Below are 8,820 nucleotides of genomic sequence, written 5' to 3'. Positions count from 1 at the left end.
ACAGGTAAATATAGAACATCTTTTCATTGCAGAGACACGTGTTTTACCCGGTACGTGTCACACGTATGCAAACACGGATGTCACACATGTGACACATGCATGACACACATATGACACAACGTACGACACACATGTGACCATAACCATGCATGTGACTGGTACTTGATTAAACACGGATGTCTGAAACCAGCCTTATGCAGGCTTTACACGAGACGATATGTTGTGCGATATGTCGTCGGGGTCACGGTTTTCGTGACGCACATTCGGCATAGCGCACAACGTCGTCTCGTGTGACACCTCTTAGCGACGCAGTATTGCTCACAAATCATGAGTCGTGTACTCGTCGTTAACTTTCATAATATCGTTTATTTTCATGGGTGCAGGTTGTTCATCGTTTCCGTGGCATCACATGTTGCTCCGTGTGACACCCCGGGAACGATGAACACCGCGTACCTGCGTCCCGCTGCACCCGCCGGCTTAATGGAAGGAAGGAGGTGGGCGGGTTGTTTACATCCCACTCATCTCCGCTTCTATTAGCCGGCTGCCATGTAACATCACTGTGACGCCGAACGTCCCTCCCACTTCAGGAAGTGGACGTTCGTCGCCCACAGTGAGGTTGTCCGGATGGTAAGTACGTGTGACGGGGGTTAAACGAGTTTGTGCGACACGGGCAGCGATTTGCCCGTGACGCAAAAACGACGGGGGCGGGTATGATCGCTTGTGCTATCGCACGATAGATCGACTCGTGTAAAGCAGGCTTTAGAGTTATTCTGAAGGATTTTATCCAATAGGACCGATTGAGAAAAGTAACAATAATAATTCCTGCTGTCTGCAGCTCGGGCAGCATTATCAGCTGACAGACGTCTTTAAATTACACATTACCTTTTTCTCAACCAGTATGGTCCTTCAAGTTAGACCCGCAACACACATCCGTTTTTTTTGTACGTGTGCGGTACGTATTTGCACGTACCGGAGACACGTACACACGGAGACCCATGTTATTCAATGGTAGATGGCACACACACGTAAAATCACACGGAACGTGTGTCCGTGTGATAAGTACGTGTGTGCGCTTTTCTGCACGGACGACATGTCCGTTTTTGGCCGGCAGCACGCAGGCACGGACCCGCTAAAGTCTATGGGTCCGTGCCTGCACGGACCGCACACGGAGTATGTCCGTGTTCAGCACGTTTCGTGCGTGTGCGTTTTTACACTAGTGATCTTATTTTTATATTTTTTTTTAAATTAAATTCAGTATACTTACCTTTTTTTCTGCTGTTCTCAGTCATACTTACATTGGCGCTCGGTTTTTTTCTTCCCCCGGCTCATACCACTCCCCGATCACCAGCGCGGCGAGGAACAGCTGTGCAGAGAATACACGGCAACAATTACTTTGAATATGCCGGCCGCTCATTAATCAATCTCGTATTCCCTGCTTTCCCCACCCACAGACGCCTGTGATTGGTTGCAGTCAGACACGCCCCCCACTCTGAGTGACAGCTGTCTCACTGCACCCAATCTCAGCAGCCGCTGGGCGTGTCTATACTGTGCAGTAAAATAAATAATTAAAAAAAACGGCGTGCGGTCCCCCCCAATTTTAATACCAGCCAGATAAAGCCATACGGCTGAAGGCTGGTATTCTCAGGATGGGGAGCCCCACGTTATGGGGAGCCCCCCAGCCTAACAATATCAGTCAGCAGCCGCCCAGAATTGCCGCATACATTAGATGCGACAGTTCTGGGACTGTACCCGGCTCTTCCCGATTTGCCCTGGTGCATTGGCATTCGGGGTAATAAGGAGTTATTGGCAGCCTATAGCTGCCAATAAGTCCTAGATTAATCATGTCAGGCGTCTCCCCGAGATACCTTCCATGATTAATCTGTAAATTACAGTAAATAAACACACACACCCGAACAATCCTTTATTAGAAAAAAAAACACTAACAAATTGCCTTGTTCACCAATTTTATAAGCCCAAAAAAGCCCTCCATGTCCGGCGTAATCCAGGATGGTCCAGCGTCGCATCCAGCTCTGCTGCATGAAGGTGACCGGAGCTGCAGAAGACACCGTCGCTCCTGACAGCTCCACGCAGCTAATGAAGGGCATAGCGCGATCAGCTGTATTCAGCGTTGGCCGCGAGTAACCTCAGTGACAGCTCAGCTGATCGCGCTATTCCCTTTATTAGCTGCGTGGAGCTGACAGGAGCGACGGTGTCTTCTGCAGCCCCGGTCACCTTCATGCAGCAGAGCTGGAAGCGACGCTGGACTATCCTGGATTACGCCGGACATGGAGGGCTTTATCGGGCTTATAAAATTGGTGAACAAGGCAATTTGTTAGTGGGTTTTTTTCTAATAAAGGATTGTTCGGGTGTGTGTGTTTATTTACTGTAATTTACAGATTAATCATGGAAGGTATCTCGGGGAGACGCCTGACATGATTAATCTAGGACTTATTGGCAGCTAAGGGCTGCCAAAAACTCCTTATTACCCCGAATGCCAATGCACCAGGGCAAATCGGGAAGAGCCGGGTACAGTCCCAGAACTGTCGCATATAATGTATGCGGCAATTCTGGACGGCTGCTGACTGATATTGTTAGGCTGGGGGGCTCCCCATCCTGAGAATACCAGCCTTCAGCTGTATGGCTTTATCTGGCTGGTATTAAAATTGGGGGGGACCGCATGCCGTTTTTTAAAATTATTTATTTTACTGCACAGTATAGACACGCTCACCGGCTGCTGTGATTGGGTGCAGTGAGACAACTGTCACTCAGCGTGGGGGGCGTGTCTGACTGCAACCAATCACAGGCGTCTGTGGTTGGGGAAAGCAGGGAATACGAGATTGATTAATGAGCGGCCGGCATATTCAAAGTAATTGTTGCCGCGTATTCTCTGCACAGCTGTTCCTCGCCGCGCTGGTGATCGGGGAGCGGTAAGTATGAGAGAGGGCTGCTCACTTCAGTCACTCGGGGAATTAGCAGTCACTGGTGAATCCTTCACAGGTGACCGCTAATCAGTACGCGGCACACAGACAGAGCCGCGGCATGACAATGAAGTCGGGTGAAGTTCACCCGAGTTCATTCTCATCGCGCAACTCTGCTGTCAGCCGACATGTATCAACAACATTGCGCAACACACAAACGGACATTCCACGTACACATACACGGGCATTTTACACACAAACACCGACATTTTACACGTACACACGGCTCGCATACGCCATCACACGGATGCCATACGTACCGGAGAAACGCCCCAAAAAACGGAACACGGACCCGAAAAACGGACCGTGTCACACGGACGTTTTTTATGCGGAAGTGTGTTTTAGGCCTTAAATAGATACCGTAAATAACACATATACTTATATGTGGGTTGTTGCTGGATTTTCAAGCTGTGTTCCTACATCCCGGCTTCTGTTGTTGTTACAGGTTCTATTTTGGAGTAATTAATTTGCTTTAGCCAAACATTTCAATACAAATTATCAGAGAAAATTGAAACATTTTGCAAGAAAGTTTGAAGAAGGGCGCTCCCACCATCTTTTAAGGTGCCAACTTCCATGGTCAGGGACAGCCACTCAGAAATTATTTTTCAGTGGAAATTCTTCCAAATTTTCCTGGTTTCCCTGTGAATTCATATATTATAAGTATTTGTGTACTACTATATTTGTTATTTTTTGGTATTTTTGGAGTTATTATTGCATACTCATTAAAGTATTTTTGTTTTTATATGCATAATAGGATTGTTTTTCTTATGTTTTCTTGTCTGACCCTTAGGCTATGTGCGCACTAGAAATGTGAAGTTTCTCAAGAAAATTTCTTGAGAAACTTCTGCCAGTGAAAGATTTCCGGACCTGCGGAAAAAATCCGCACCAAATCCGCATGCGGTTTTGCCGCGGATTTACCGCGGATTTACCGCAGGTTTGTCCCTGCAATAAATAATAAAGATAATCGATAGACAGATAATGGATAGAGGGAAAGATGGATAGATGAATAGATAGATAGAGGGATAGATAGATAGATGAATAGATAGATAGAGGGATAGATGGATAGATAGATAGAGGGATAGATGGATAGATAGATAGATAGATAGATAGAGGGATAGATAGATGAGAAAAACCTATATAATGTTCCACCTCCCTGCATTTTCTAAGCTGGCACCCTTTAGTGACTTTCATGTGGCACTAAAGGGTGCTTAGCCTTGTATTTAGCCATAAAGAAGGGAATTTTGTTTACTTACCGTAAATTCCTTTTCTTCTAGCTCCAATTGGGAGACCCAGACAATTGGGTGTATAGCTATTGCCTCTGGAGGCCACACAAAGTATTACACTCAAAAGTGTAAGGCCCCTCCCCTTCTGGCTATACACCCCCAGTGGGATCACTGGCTCACCAGTTTTAGTGCCAAAGCAAGAAGGAGGAAAGCCAATAACTGGTTTAAAGACCAATTCAATCCGAGGAAACATCGGAGAACTGAACCATACCACATGAACAACATGTGTACCCGAAAAAACAGAAAAACCCCGAGAAAACAGGGCGGGTGCTGGGTCTCCCAATTGGAGCTAGAAGAAAAGGAATTTACGGTAAGTAAACAAAATTCCCTTCTTCTTTGTCGCTCCATTGGGAGACCCAGACAATTGGGATGTCCAAAAGCAATCCCTGGGTGGGTAAAAGAATACCTCATGATAGGGCCGTCAAACGGCCCTCTCCTACAGGTGGCCAACCGCCGCCTGAATGACTTATCTACCTAGGCTGGCGTCTGCCGAAGCGTAGGTATGCATCTGATAATGCTTGGTAAAAGTAAGTAGACTCGACCAGGTGGGTGCCTGACACACCTGCTGAGCCGTAGCCTGGTGCCGTAATGCCCAGGATGCACCCACGGCTCTGGTAGAATGGGCCTTCGGCCTTGAGAGAACCAGATGCCCAGTAGAACTGTAGGTTTCAAGAATTGGTTCCTCGAGCCCCCGAGCAAGGGTGGATCTGGAAGCTTGCGACTGTTTACGCCGACCAGCGACAAGGACAAAGAGTGCATCCGGGTGGCGCAGGAGCGCCATGCGGGAAGTAGAACCTGAGTGCTCTCACCAGAACCAACAGATGCAAATCTTTCTGAAATTGATGGACTGGACGAGGACACAAAGAAGGTGAGGTGATATCCTGATTGATATGAAAATGGGATACCACCTTAGGGAGAAATTCCGGAACCGGACGCAGAACTACCCTGTCCTGGTGAAGGACCAGGAAGGGAGTTTGTATGAGAGCGTTGCTAGCTCGGAAACTCTCCTAAGAGACGAGACCGTTACTAGAAGGCCACTTCCCGTGAAAAACGGGAAGGGAGACATCCTTCAAAGGCTCGAAAGGCGGCATCTGGAGAGCAATTAGAACCTTGTTCAGATCTCAGGGCTCTAACGGCCGCTTGTACGGAGTGCTGAGAAGACAAACTCCCCGTAGGAACGTGCGTACCTGAGGAAGTCGTCGTTTCTGAAAAAAATACAGCTAGCGCTGAGACTTGTCCCTAAAGGGAACTGAGCGACAACCCATTTTCCTACCTAGATTGCAGGAAGGAAGGAAACATAGACGATGCAACCGGCCAGGGAGAAACACCCTGCGCCGAGCACCGAGATAAGAACATCTTCCACGTCCTGTGGTCAATCTTGGCGGACGTTGGTATGCTAGCCTGTCTCATGGTGGCAACCACGTCCTGAGGTAATCCTGACGACACTAGGTTCCAGGACTCAATGCCACACCATCCGGTTGAGGGCCGTAGAATTCAAATGAGACAGCCAGTCTGATTGGTCTGGTAGTGCCCCCGGTTAGCCTACCGTGAGGCACCACAGAACCGAGTACCACAACATCCTCGGCCAATTTGTAGTGACGAGGATGGCGCGGCCGCAGTCGGTCTTGATCTAGCGCAGTACTCTGGACAACAATGCCAGAGGTGGCACCTAAGGTAGCTGGAACTGCGACCAATGCTGAACTAAGGCGTTTGCCGCCAGAGCTCGATGATTGTGAAACCGTGCCATGAAGCTGGCACATTGTTGTTGTGCCGTGACGCCATTAGATCGACGTCCGGCCTCTGTCAGCGGCGCCAGATCTCCTGAAACCCGTCCGGGTGAGGAGACCATACTCTTTCGGCCACACCTCAGCGACTTAGGAAGTCAGCTTCCTAGTTTCCACACTTGGGATGTGAATTGTGGATATGGTGGATGCCGTGTCTTCCACCCACATCAGAACCTGCCGGACTTCCTGGAAGGCTTGCCGGTTGCGCGTTCTTCCTTGGTGGTTGATGTATGCCACCGCTGTGGAGCTGTCCGACTGAAGTCGGATATGCTTGCTTTCCAGCCGCTGTTGGAAGGATTGTAGGGCAAGATACACTGCTCTGTGTTCAAGAACATTGATCTGAAGAGTGGACTGTTGCTGAGTCCACGTACCCTGAGCGCTGTAGTGGAGAAAAACTGCTCCCCACCCTGATAGACTCGCGTCTGTCGTAACTATCGCCCAGGACGGGGATAGGAAGGACCTTCTTTTTGATCAAGAGGTGAGAAGAAGCCACCACCGTAGAGATTCCTTGGCCGCCTGAGAAGGAACGACGACTCTGTTGAGGGACGTCGACTCCTCGTCCCATTGGCGGAGAATGTCCCATTGTAGTGGACGCAGTAAAACTGCGCGAAAGGAACTGCCTCCATTGCTACCATCTTACGTAGGAAGTGCATGAGGCGTCTCAATGTGTGCGACTGGTTCTTAAAGAAGAGCTTGCAGCCCGTAGTGAATGCTGTTTGTCTAGCGGCAGCTTCACTATCGCTGAGAGAGTAAGAAACTCTATGCCTAGATATGTTATCGATAGGGTCGGGGTCGGATCTGACTTTAAAAAGTTGATGATCCACCCAAAACTCTAGAGAGTCTCCAGCGCAACGTTCGGGCAGTGTTGGCATGTTTCCTAAGAGAGTGCCTTGACAAGTAGATCGTCTAAATACGGGACCACAGAGTGACCCTGAGAGTGCAGGACTGTGACTACTGCTGCCCTGACCTTGGCGAAGACCAGTTGGACTGTCGCTAGCCGGAAGGTAGAGCTACGAACAGAGGGTGTTCGTCTCCTATAACGAAGCGTAGAAACGCTAGTGCTCTGGATCAATCGGCACGTGTGGATAAGCATCCTTGATGCCTAATGATGCTAGGAAATATCCTTGGGACCTTGAGGCGATGACATGGCGGAGGGATTCCATCCGGAACCGCCTGGTGTCCACGAGCTTGCTGAGCATTTTTAGATCCAGAACGGGACGGAACGGCCCGTTGTTATAGGTACCGCAAAGAATTTGGGGTAAAAACCGTGACCTTGTTCCTGAAGAGGAACGGGGGTCATCACTCTTTCTGCCTATAGAGTGCACCCTGTTTGCAGAAGAGCAGCGGCCCGGCCGGGAGGTGGAGAAATTCTGAAGAATCGAGTTGGAGGACGAGAAGTGAGCTCTATCCTGTACCCGTGAGACAGAATGTCTCACACTCAATGGTCATTGACCTATGGCAGCTAAATATCGCCAAGGCGGGAGAGCCTGCTACCGACCGAGGCCGCAAGTCATGAGGAAGCCGCCTTGGAAGCGGGTTTTCAGACTGTCGCTTTTTTGGGCGAGACTGAGCCCGCTAAGAATCTTAGCTCCTCTGATCCTTTTGAGTCCACATTGGACGAGGAAAAATGGGACCTGCCCGAGCCTCGAAAAGGCCGAAAACCCCGACTGCCTCTTGCTCTGTTGGGGTTTGTTGTGTCCGGGCTGAGGAAAGGATGAATCCTTACCCCTGGACTGTTTGATGGTTACATCCAACGCTCACCAAACAGTCGGTCAGCAGAAAAAGGCAACTGGTTAGGCAACCTTTTTTGGAAGCAGAATCTGCCTTCCATTCACTTAACGAGCAGACCAGGCTCTGCTTAAAAACACGGAGTAGCGGAGGCTACCGCCGCACGGTTCGCAGAATCCAGGACAACCTGAATCGCGTAAGAAACAAATGCAGACATTAGGTTAAGGATGCCACCTGCGGCACAGATGTACGTGTAACCGTGTCAATCTGTGTAAGACAAGCTGAAATAGCTTGGAGTGCCCCAAGGGAGAGAATGCCGGAGCCAACGGTGCGCCGACAGCCTCATAGATGGCTTTCGACCAGAGATCCATCTGTCTGTCAGTGGCATCTTTGAGTTTGCAGTTCCATCTCCCACTGCAACTATGGATCTAGCTACAAGCCTGGAGATTGGAGGATGCCGCTCGGGACATTGGGTCCAGTCCTTGACCAAGTCAGGGGACAGGGATAACGTGTATCCTAATCCGTTTGGAGAAGCGCATATCTGGATAAGCGTGGTGTTCCTGGACTGCCTCTCTGAAGGCAGAGTGGTCCAGAAAAATACGTGAAGCTGACTCCTCCACTGGAGGAGCTGTGAGAAATAACCCACATTCTATAGATGGACGCTATAAGATTATTTACTATGGCGTCACAATCAGGTGTATCCAGATTGAGAGCGGTCTCAGGATCAGAATCCTGAGCCGCTACTTCCGCCTCATTACACAGCGAGTCCTTCTGTTAGGACCCTGATGAAACCGAGGCCGCTCATAGCGAGCCCACTTAGGCTGTCTGGGACTGACGTCCGTGCAGAGCCGTGACTCTGGGATGCGTGTGACATTCCCGGAGCTGTTAGTTATTCACACTGAGGGGGGCCATGGATCAATGATTCAACAGTGCCCATATTGTGAGAGACATGTCCGGACTGCTAGGCTTCTAGTATCATAGCCATAGTCTCAGAAAAACTGTCAGTAAATACTGCAGACACCGTCCTCATCCCCTGGCCATTAGTGC

This window comes from Anomaloglossus baeobatrachus, chromosome 2 (genome assembly GCF_048569485.1).
Source record: "Anomaloglossus baeobatrachus isolate aAnoBae1 chromosome 2, aAnoBae1.hap1, whole genome shotgun sequence".
Classification (NCBI taxonomy): Eukaryota; Metazoa; Chordata; class Amphibia; order Anura; family Aromobatidae; genus Anomaloglossus; species Anomaloglossus baeobatrachus.
This window is presented reverse-complemented; position numbering follows the sequence as displayed.